At 44.6% G+C, this 10,352-nt stretch overlaps 1 pseudogene; it reads left to right on the top strand.

Moving 5' to 3' along the window:
- The first annotated feature begins 9,620 nt into the window (after positions 1-9,620).
- Positions 9,621-9,918, top strand: LOC129499249 (60S ribosomal protein L37a-like; annotated as a pseudogene).
- Positions 9,919-10,352: the final 434 nt, after the last annotated feature.

Here is a 10,352-nt window from a genome sequence, read left to right as displayed (position 1 = left end):
GAGTAAGGGGAGTGGTGTTTAAGGCAGATATTTCTTTGTCTATGTTGTTTTCTTTGTGGTGGCTAGAAAGACAGAGGGTCTGGTTCTGGGTCCTATGAATTGAGAGAGGGAATGGGCTCCCTACAGAGCATAAAGAGTCCCAGCAATATGGTGGTAGGCTGGCACCAAGGAAAGGAGGTCATGGTTTCTTGGGAGAGAAGATAACCAATGAACTGGAGGGATGATGAATCCAACATTCAGTCAAAGATATTCCTAATCCCAAATCATAAATAACAGACTGATGGAATCAATAACTTATTATGCTTGGAAAATGAAGAGGAGAGGAAGAGGCTGTGCTCATCTGGAAAAAAGAATATAGAGAGAAGGGCAGGTCCAGGGATGAAAGGGGGAGGGGCTGAGAGTTAGGTAAGAGCAGGAATTCGGAGTGAGAGAGAGTGGGAAGGTGGTCAAGTGATAGTACCAGGAAATCCTGGGAGATGCTGAACATCTCTCAGTCCCATGGGAAATGTGGGTTGGGCTATATGTTCAAGTTGCCTGTATGCAGGCAGTGACATGTTGTCTGGTCTTTACTTGTATTATTTATTTGTATTTGTAATTGCATTTTTATTAAAGTTTTTGTGTGTGTTATTTTAATGATGTCTCTTCTGCAGTAGACATGATTCTTTGAAGGATACTATGGACAGTTTAAATTGAGTTTGGAAGTCTGTGTAGAGGAGTAATCAGAGAGAAGTTGGAAGAAGTTGGTTAGAGCCAGATCATTCTATAATATTGTTTGTTATATATTTCATAATACTTCAGTGTGAGCCCTGTACTCTGTTTATAAATGCATGGAGTTAGCTTCACACCTTAGGAGTAGTGGTTAGTAAGCAATCAAGAGCTTATACTTGATAGGGGCTTTAGCAAGTGCTTCAATGTCATTGTATAAATTTGCACAGAGAGCCCATTATTTAGCATATCAGATATTAGAAATAACTTTTCATTAGTGAAATAAGTAACACTCAGGACATGCACTTAGCTAGAAATGTTGCATGAGGACCCGCATGATGAGGTATGAGGACACAGAGAGCTCAATTTCCCTCCCCTCCTATAGAGGTTTCTGTAGGGAACTCTGATGAGTCCTATGGCCTTACTTCACCCTCCCCAGGGGGATCTGTCTCACCTGGCCCAGTAGAAGACTGGGTGGAAGAACTCTTACAACATCAGCCCCAGAATGGACCTTGCATGCAAGGTGCTTACTAGAGGCAAAACTGACAGCAGTATCTCATCAAGGTGACAGGACCTGGTGGAAGGACTGTTTTAATGCCTGCTGATAACAATCTCATTTGAGTGTTGTGCTCATTGTAACATTCAAAGTGGAAAAAAGCCATTCCTAATATTTTCTGGTCAGTTTGCAACACACAGGCAGCCTTGACAAGTATGCAAAGGGTGTTTAGAATTTAAAACTCTGGCCATGAGGGAGTCATTGAAGATTTTGAAGCAGGGGAATGATACGGAGAAGGTGCTGCAGTGCTGAGGGCAAAGTGGCAGGGAGACAAGTTAAAACCAGAGAGTAGAGCCAAGAAGAGGGTGGACCCAGAGCTGGGGCTTCTACAAGGCCAGAATCCACAGGATCCCCCCAATTCTTCTGAACCCTGGGGCTGGCCCAGGACTTCCCGAGTCAGAGGGGATGTGAAGAGAAGCCAACTTAGTCGACCGTGACAAAACCACGTTGTGATGAGTCAGGAGGAAATCTGTCCCAGACACATGGATTACATTTCCTCTCAGATATACATGGGGATGGGAGTGGGGTTGGAATTCAGAGTCAGGCCAATGTGAATGGCGGCCTGAGCTTTGCCAACTAGAAATGCTCACAGAAATGATATTGAAGCAGGCAGGAAGGCTCAGAGGCTCAAACTCTCCTAGGGCAGGCTCATTAATTCTTGTCTATTGTGAGAGAAAACTAGAGTCTGTTGGAATGGCCTCTGAAAGGAGCCAGTGTGAAAAATCATTTTCATAAAAAAATGAATGGAACAGGGACTCACCTTGCAGATCCCTTGACCAAGGAGATGGAGCACTGGGCTCAGGACCACTTCTTGACTTGTGTTTCTTCTTCCTGCTTTCCCTTTCTGGCAGGGTCTGGCATTCTTGCCCCTGCTTTCCCTCTCTGAGACTCATTTCCTAAGTTTGGCTTCTTTTCAGTTGGAGGCTACATTTTCTCTGATCAAAACTCATTAACTGTGCAATGCACTAGCTATTGCTCCCTGGAGTGGGTTTTTAAAAGTTTGCAAAAAAATGGAGTAGAACAAATAAACATGCTAGAGAAAAGCCTGGTTCCCCCACCTGCTCTGCAGCCCACCCCCAGCCTATCCTCTTTCTCCCAGGCTAGGTTTATAGGAAGGGATGGAATGACTTTTAGAAATCTTTAACACAATGACTTTTTCTTGGTGTTTAGGCAAGTGCGGACATTTGGGGACCTAAGCTGAGGCCAGATTCTGCCTGTGGGTCCCTAGTGATGACTGATGCCAGTGGGTTTTTTTTTTCTCAAGATCTTGACCTCTTTCTACTCACAGCACTGCCATGAGGAATAAAACTATTTGTGAAGAAGAATTACAAATATAGTTAAGCATCACTGAATGCTTAGCATATATGAGGCATATGTGCCAGGCACTTCATGTGGAGCATCCCATTCAGTCTTCACAGCTCTTTGAGAGGGTGATTACTGAGCTCCCATTTTACAGATGAGGAAACTGAGATTTAGGGTAAAGATTTGACCGAAGTCATTGCAGCAGGTTGAATGGGGTCCCTGACCCCCAATATGACTGAATTCGTGGGACCTGTGAATGTGATTTTATTTAAAAAAAAAAAAAAAGAATTTTTGCAGACATAATTCAGGATTCTGAGATGAGATCATCCTGGATTATCAAGGTAGGCCCTAAATTCAATGACAAGTATCTTATAATAGAAGACACAGACAAAACAGAACGCTAGGATGGAGTCAGAGAGTAGAGTAATGTAGCCCAAGGCCATGGAATGCCTGGCATCACCAGACACTGGAAGAGGCAAAGCAGGGTCCTCCCCTAGAGCCTCAGAGGGAATTTGGCTGTGCCCACACCTTGAATTTGGACTTCTGCTCTCCACAACTGAGGGATACATTCTCTTGTTTTAAGCCACACAATTTGTTCTAGTTTGTTGTAGTACCCCTAGGAATCCAATATGGTCACAGAGCTCTTAAGTGATGGAGCAAAGGTGCTAGGAAAGTTAAAGCTATCATTATAGAAAAAGAACCAAAAAAAAAAGAAAAAAAAAAAAGAAAAAGAACCAGTGACATCTAAAAGGAGTTATATTATCAAATGAAAGAAACAGGCTTTAGATATATATTTTTAACTTTTATATATTTATATACATTTGTATTTATACAAATCATATATATATTTATATATTTTAGAAAGAGGTTCAGTGGACTTATAGATGCACTTATTCACCTGACTGGTGAGATAGCAGGGCGATAAGGTGGAGCTTCTTGGAATACCCCAGGAAGCAGTGTTCTGGAAAAAGCCCCACTCTTTCAGCAGCTCTGGCCACCAGAATCCCCACATCCTCTACAAAAGCCTATGGATTCCTCATGAGGCCCACAGAGTCCGCAATTAATTAGGTATTACATATGCATACAATTATGCCTCATATTGATAGATATATTCTAGTAAGGTTGTGAGCAAATGAAGTAATAAATTGCATTGTACTGAAAATGAAGCAGATGAGCTGTGGCTGTGAAGCTTACTTGGATATTTTTGTAAGGAAGATTATCTTTTTGCTTTGCATCCACTCCCATTGTCCACTCTCTCTGTTCCTGAGGAATCCATTGTGGGTAAACTAGATTTCCTTGAAGGGGGGACGCCTCCGTGCTCTCTCATCAGGCACTTTTAGCCTCTTTTTTTTTTTTTTTAAAGATTTTATTTATTTGTTCATGACAGACACACAGAGGGAGAAGCAGGCTCGCTGTGGGGAGCCTGATGCGGGGCTCGATCCTAGGACCCTGGGATCGTCCTTAGCCAAAGGCAGACGATCAACCACTGATTCACCCAGGCATCCAGGCACTTTTAGCTCTTATATGTAACTGCTCAGAGTGTTGGCGCACTCACCCACACCTGTGACCAGCACCAGGCACACACTGGCAAGGTAACTCCCAGCAGGCAAAGCCTTTAGCAACTGCGACTGTTCCCCTGGACACCCTGTCACAGAGGTAAAAGTAGAGGTGGAGAGAAGGGCTGATGTCCAAAAGGGAACCTACTACCCCTGCTTGTGGGGCTGAAGGGGGACATTGCGGGGGAGGTGAGGCCAGGAGGGTCAAGAAGAGTTGCAGGTGGGCCTGAGAACACGGAAGGGGCCAGATCTGGGGTCTGAGGTCAGGTGTGGGCTACTGTGAGCTACGCCGCTTCCAGTCCCCTGCCTCTAGCACCCCCGGGGCACAATAAAGATCCTGGGCTTTCTCTGCTGTGCCCACTCTGAGGGGACAAGCTGCAGGTGGCACTGCAGGTGTCAGAACCAAGGCAAGGAATGTAAGACAGGGTCAGGCAATTCCAGAGCCCTAATAATGAGCCAACTGTGTTGCTTAGTTTTGTTTTGTTTCTAGTGAAACACTTTAAAAGCAAAGGGAGGTCAGAAGTGAATTACTTCCACAGCTGGCTTCAAATTCTTCCACCTGGATTCTTTCTTTTAGTTTCACATTTAAGGTTTTGCTGTTTTAAAAAATCTAAATATAATAAATGAGGCATTAGAGATAAAATGTGTTTTTCAACTACTATCTACACTAAAACCAAAAATCTCAAGCTGGCCACAGGCTTTGTCCATTTCTCAAGGTCTTTTTAATGAAATATTGTCTATTGCTTTTAGGAACAACTTAATATTAGACTCTAGAATTGGCAGAATTTTTCCCTCGGTCCTAACAGTACCATCTGTCTAGTTTAAGTCAAGAGGATTTCCTTATATTGTCCTAGGGAGTTTGAAGAATCTCCATGAGGACCACAGAGTAGACCTGGATGCTGCCTCGCCAGGACCAAAGCAATCAGGACTATTCAGCCAGGGACAAGGCCAAACCCTAGCTACCATGACCCATGTGCAACTCAACACCTATGATCCAGGACATCAGAAGCTACCTTGTGGGGACACCTGGGTGGCTCAGTGGTTGAGCATCTGCCTTTGGCTCAGGTCGTGATCCCAGGGTCCTGGGATCGAGTCCCACATTGTGCTCCTTGCAGGGAGCCTGCTTCTCCCTCTGCCTATGTCTCTGCCTCTCTCTCTCTCTGTCTTTCACGAATAAGTAAATAAAATCTTTAAAAAAGGGGGAGGGGGGAAGAAATGACCTTGTGACTGCCCAAAAGGACCAGCTATGGGTGCTTATCAATTCTTATTTCCCACCATCTCCCAGCATGTGGAGAGATATTCATGGAGGAGACTTGAGCCCTCACCTGGTAACAGTGTGTGGAGCTCCAGCTCCCAGATAGAAAACAGAGTTGTACCTTCTCTGATCTACAGTCTGATCTGTCATGAGGATTTTTAAGGACTGATTTGATGAATAAAATATAAAGGTTTAGGGTGAACCCCAAATATGCAGGGTTCAAGAGGATAAGTAGCCCTTTGTATGTCAAAGATCCTTTCTGATAACCCAATCTGAGAAATCTCTGTTTCAGCCACATCTGCTGCTAGGGAATGCTGAAAAAATAGTGCCTATAAAATGAAATGAAGCTTGGAGGTGAACCATATGAAATCCCGTGGATTGGGGGAGAGGTCACCCACTATTACAACGGAGTCTCGTGAAGGAGGGGGAGAGGAGGTGGAGAGACCATGAAAAATCAACAGTGCAGAATGAAAATGTGGGTTTTCTCTTGGGAAGCTCCCTAGCCCGGGAAAGAAGAAACCATGATCAATGAAGCTTTGCCTGGAGAGCAGTACTGTTCACATTTGCATGTTAAATGGATTGAGGCTCTCCTAGGCTCCCCCTGGGGAGGGCTGTCAGAGGCAGCTCTAACATCTAATGGTTCCTTGCGTACTCCTTACTCTGGTTCAGAGCCCACAGCCTCAAAGAGACCCTGGTTTGCCGTAGGTGCTCAACAAATATTTGCATTGAATTGCAATTAAAAACTACTTTCTAAAAAAAGTAAAAAATAAAAATAAATAAAATAAAAGCTACCTTATTGAGTGACCCCCTCGCAAAGTCTGTGCTCAGATATATCCTTATGCATATCTTGAATTCTGTGTGATCTGTACAGCAACACTTTAGGAAGAGGTCGTTTTCATCTAAAAGCCTTCCTTGCATTAATTTCAGTTTTATTGCCTGCCCTCTCCCCACCTTTGGGAAAACAGGCCTGAATTATCCCCAGAGCTGCAGAAACAGCATAAGGAGTTTGAGACAGGGTCAGCCTTGGTTTTAACTGTGGTGACTTGCAAAAATCTAGCTTGCCCTTCCTAGGCTCTCCAGGTAGAGCAGAGACTCCTTTCCCCTCAGAGTACGTGCTCTGGAGCTTCATGCAACTCACCTGCAGGATGCGTGAGGCTCTTGGGGCACCCTCCGTCTTTGCACACTGTATGCATATCTGTCCTAGCACCATCCACCCACTGTCCAGACCTCTATGTCCACATGCTTGGAATCTGGTAGCTCTGATGAATAATTTTTTTTCCTTTTTGTTCACTCAGTATATGGTTATTGAAGAACCACTTTGTTCCAAGCATTTCTCTAGGTGCTTGGGGAGGCAGCAGGGACAAACTAGATAAAACTCGACCTTTATGGAGCTTACATTTTGGTGGGGAGGGATAGGCGATGATAAACATGATCAGTAAGTAAATGTTGTGTTAGAGGGTGATGTGCTTTGATTAAAAACAGAGCAGGATAGGGAGGATCCAGAGTGATTGAGGAGGGATTGAGATTGGAAGGAGGTGGTTGGGACAAGCCTCCAATAGAAAGAGAGCCAATGGCACCTTGGAAAGAACAGCTGTGTGCTCCAAGGAAAAGGCAGGCATTGGCTGTGTAGGAACCTGTCTGACTCAGTTATTTGCACTAAGAGGGAGAATGGGTGCAAGGGCTGCTGGGGAGAGATTCAATCATTAATTTTTGGATATTGTTTATGCAAACTCTGAAACCTTACAAATGGTGAGGAGGGTAAATGAAGAGAATGAACTTGACATAGATGACAGAAGGGACCTCTGCCCGGATACCAAGGGGAAGATAGAGGGAGGGTGGAGAGGAGGACAAGATGCATGTGTGCCAGGACCCTGCAGAGTATTCTGTGCCTTCCCACTGGGTGGGACCTAGGCTGGAGTTGCCCAGAGATGACCTCTGTGACTGGGTTTGAGTTGGCCTTGGTCAGAGAGCTGAGGAGGGTGAGTACCATCCCCTGGGAAGGGTCTCTGTCTTCCCCTCTACGGAGAAGACAAGGGCACCCTACATTGATCTTTGGAATGCAAGGGGATTTTGTCCGTCTGTTTGGTTTATTGATTGCATCTAAAGTGCCTGGGAAGGGGCCTGGATCATAGGAGGAGTTCACTGAATAATTGTTGAGTGAGTAAATGGATTCATCAAGTACTCATGGGCTGCACTCTGAATTCCCCACTTACTAGGTATGGAAAGCTCACAAGGAGATGGGAGTGTCACTCCTCCCGGCAACTCTGAAACCTGGTTCAAGAAGCAGCATCTTCCTCCAGCAAGCCAACGTGTCTCCTGAGCTTTAGAGACAAAGACACAGGGATGCCTGGGTGGCTCAGCAGTTGAGCATCAGCCCTCAGTTCAGGGTGTGATCCCAGAGTTCTGGGCTCGAGTCCCACATTGGGATCCCTACATGGAGCCTGCTTCACCCTCTGCCTATGTCTCTGCCTCTCTCTGTGTGTCTCTCATGAATAAATAAAATCTTAAAAAAAAAAAAAAAAGAGAGAGAGACAAAGACAGAGTGAAGAACTCTGAGCTTGGCATCAGGGAGCCCAGGTTTACTGGCCCCAGACTTGGCCAAATCACTCAACTTCTGTGAGCCCTTTCACCTGTGAGTTGCAAAGAATGGTGTCCTGCCAGTCTTGCCTGTTTTGCAGAGCACTTTTGAAGAGCACACAAATGGTGCATAAGGAAGCACTGGGGACCAAACCACCATGCAGTGTGAGCCATTATTCTCTCTACTTTTACACTTGGAAAGAAAATTAAAAACAAAGTACAAAGAATATCATGACAAACACAGAGGTACCCACCTCTCCTAATAACAGGTGCTAATAATTGGTCATATTGCTTCATACCTCTCTGGAATAAAATCGTGATGTATAAAGTTCAAGTCTCCTGTTATCCATGCCTTAATTTTATTCCTCTCTATTCTCCTCCTCAGAGACAATCACTATTATGAATTTGGTGTATTTTGCTTTATACCATGTCTCAAATAGTTTAAACATATTATTTATGGGAGTCACAACATATAAACAACAATATAAAAAAAATTTTAAGTGGCGCCTGAGTGGTTCAGTTGCTTAAGCATCTGCCTTTGGCTCAGGCCATTATCTTGGGGTCCTGAAATCAAGCCCCATGTTGGGCTCCCTGCTCAGTGGGGAACATGCTTCTCCCTCTCCCTCTGCTCTTGCCACCCCTGTTCATGCTCACTCTTTCTCTTGCTCTCTCTCTCTCTCTCCCTCAAATAAAAAAAATAGGTAAAAATCTTTAAAAAATAAAGTTTTTTCAAAAAAAGTTTGCTTGCATAGGGGCATCTGGGTCAGTCGATTGAGCATTTGACTCTTGATTTCTCCGCAGGTTATGATCTCAGGGTTATGGGATGGTGCTGGGTCAAGCTCCATGTTCAGCTGAAAGCCTGCTTGAGATTTTATCCCTCACCCTCTGCCCTTTCCCTGCTCTTTCCCTCAAATAAACACATAAATCTTTTTAAAATTAAAAAATTAGAAGTTCACATAAATAATACAACATTTCTGTACCCAATTCCAAGTGTGTGTGTGTGGCTGGAGGTTTCCCGCACCACCAAGCAATTCTCCAATACCATCTGGGTGTCCTATAATTCATCTCAATTCTGACACTGTCTACCTGGAGACAACATCAGATTCCACAGAGTAAGGTTCAAGCCCATAAGACTGGGCACCTCCAGACACAAATCACAAGCCCAGGCTGTCATCTGTACTTGTCACCAGCTCTTGATTGGAAGTTCCAACAAATCCCTCCATGGGTTCAATTAATTTGCTAGAGTGGCTCACAGAACTCAGAAACACTTTACTTACTAGAGTACTGGTTTATTACGAAAAGATATAAGTCAGGAACAGATGGAAAAGATGCACAGGGCAAGGTCTAGGGAAAGGGTGTGGAACTCCATGCCCTTTCATAGCGTGCCACTCTCCCCAAATCTCCATGTGTTCACCAACATGAGGCTCAAACCTAATCACTTTGTGTTTTTATGGGGGTTTAATTAAATAGGTATGGTTGATTAAATCATACAGGGACCTCCACAGGGAGGTCACTCCCTGATTTAGGCTCTTTTTTGGGGGAATGCCAAGGAGAAATGAAACATGAGGGGCTGGCCCAGGACTGAAGATTGTTTTCCCTTAAAATCAATTCCAAACCCTGGGCTTATCCTGGATAAGCCTCTCTGGGCTCAGACCTGGTTGGTGGCAACATGGCCAAACACACCAAGAAGGTAGGAATCGTGGGTAAATACAGGACCTGCTATGGGGCCTTCCTCAGGAAGATGGTGAAGAAGATTGAGATAAGCCAGCACACCAAGTACACCTTCTCCTTCTGTGGCAAGACCAAGATGAAAGGGCAAGCGGTAGGCATCTGGCACTGTGGCTCCTGCATGAAGACCGTGGCCAGTGGCGCCTGGACCTAATACACCACTTCTGCTGTCACAGTAAAGTCAGCCATCAGAAGACTGAAGAAGTTGAAAGACCAGTAGAAGCTCCACCATTTGAAACATTGCTAGCCTATAATAAATGGGTTAATTTGTATGATAAACAAACAAACAAACAAACTTGGGTCCTTGGGGGAAACAGATGGATAGGATTGATGTATATTTGGAATTTATTTGGACTCTGACCAAAAACTACCCCAGAACTGACTTTCAAGGAAAAGAGGCATTTTACCTCTCTCTCTGTCACTGTCTTGGCCATAGCAAGAAGCAAGCTGATAGGAGGAGTGGCCCCCAAGGATGAAGCATTCCATGGTGCTTTCTCCTGCTCACAGAGGGCTGGGTGCCTAGGTACCACCCAGGGGACCTATGTGTGGGGCCTCAACTTCCAAGAGCTCCATCCTCTGGCTTGTTCTTTACAATGCATTCCAGACTCATGATATGTCTCTCAGAAAGGAAGACTTATTTTTGCCCATGGCATAAATAAATCCAGGAACCAGT

Source organism: Nyctereutes procyonoides, unplaced genomic scaffold (genome assembly GCF_905146905.1).
Source record: "Nyctereutes procyonoides isolate TBG_1078 unplaced genomic scaffold, NYPRO_anot_genome, whole genome shotgun sequence".
Taxonomy (NCBI): domain Eukaryota; kingdom Metazoa; phylum Chordata; class Mammalia; order Carnivora; family Canidae; genus Nyctereutes; species Nyctereutes procyonoides.
The sequence above is the reverse complement of the archived record's forward strand: the minus strand, read 5'-3'. Positions and strand labels throughout refer to the sequence as shown.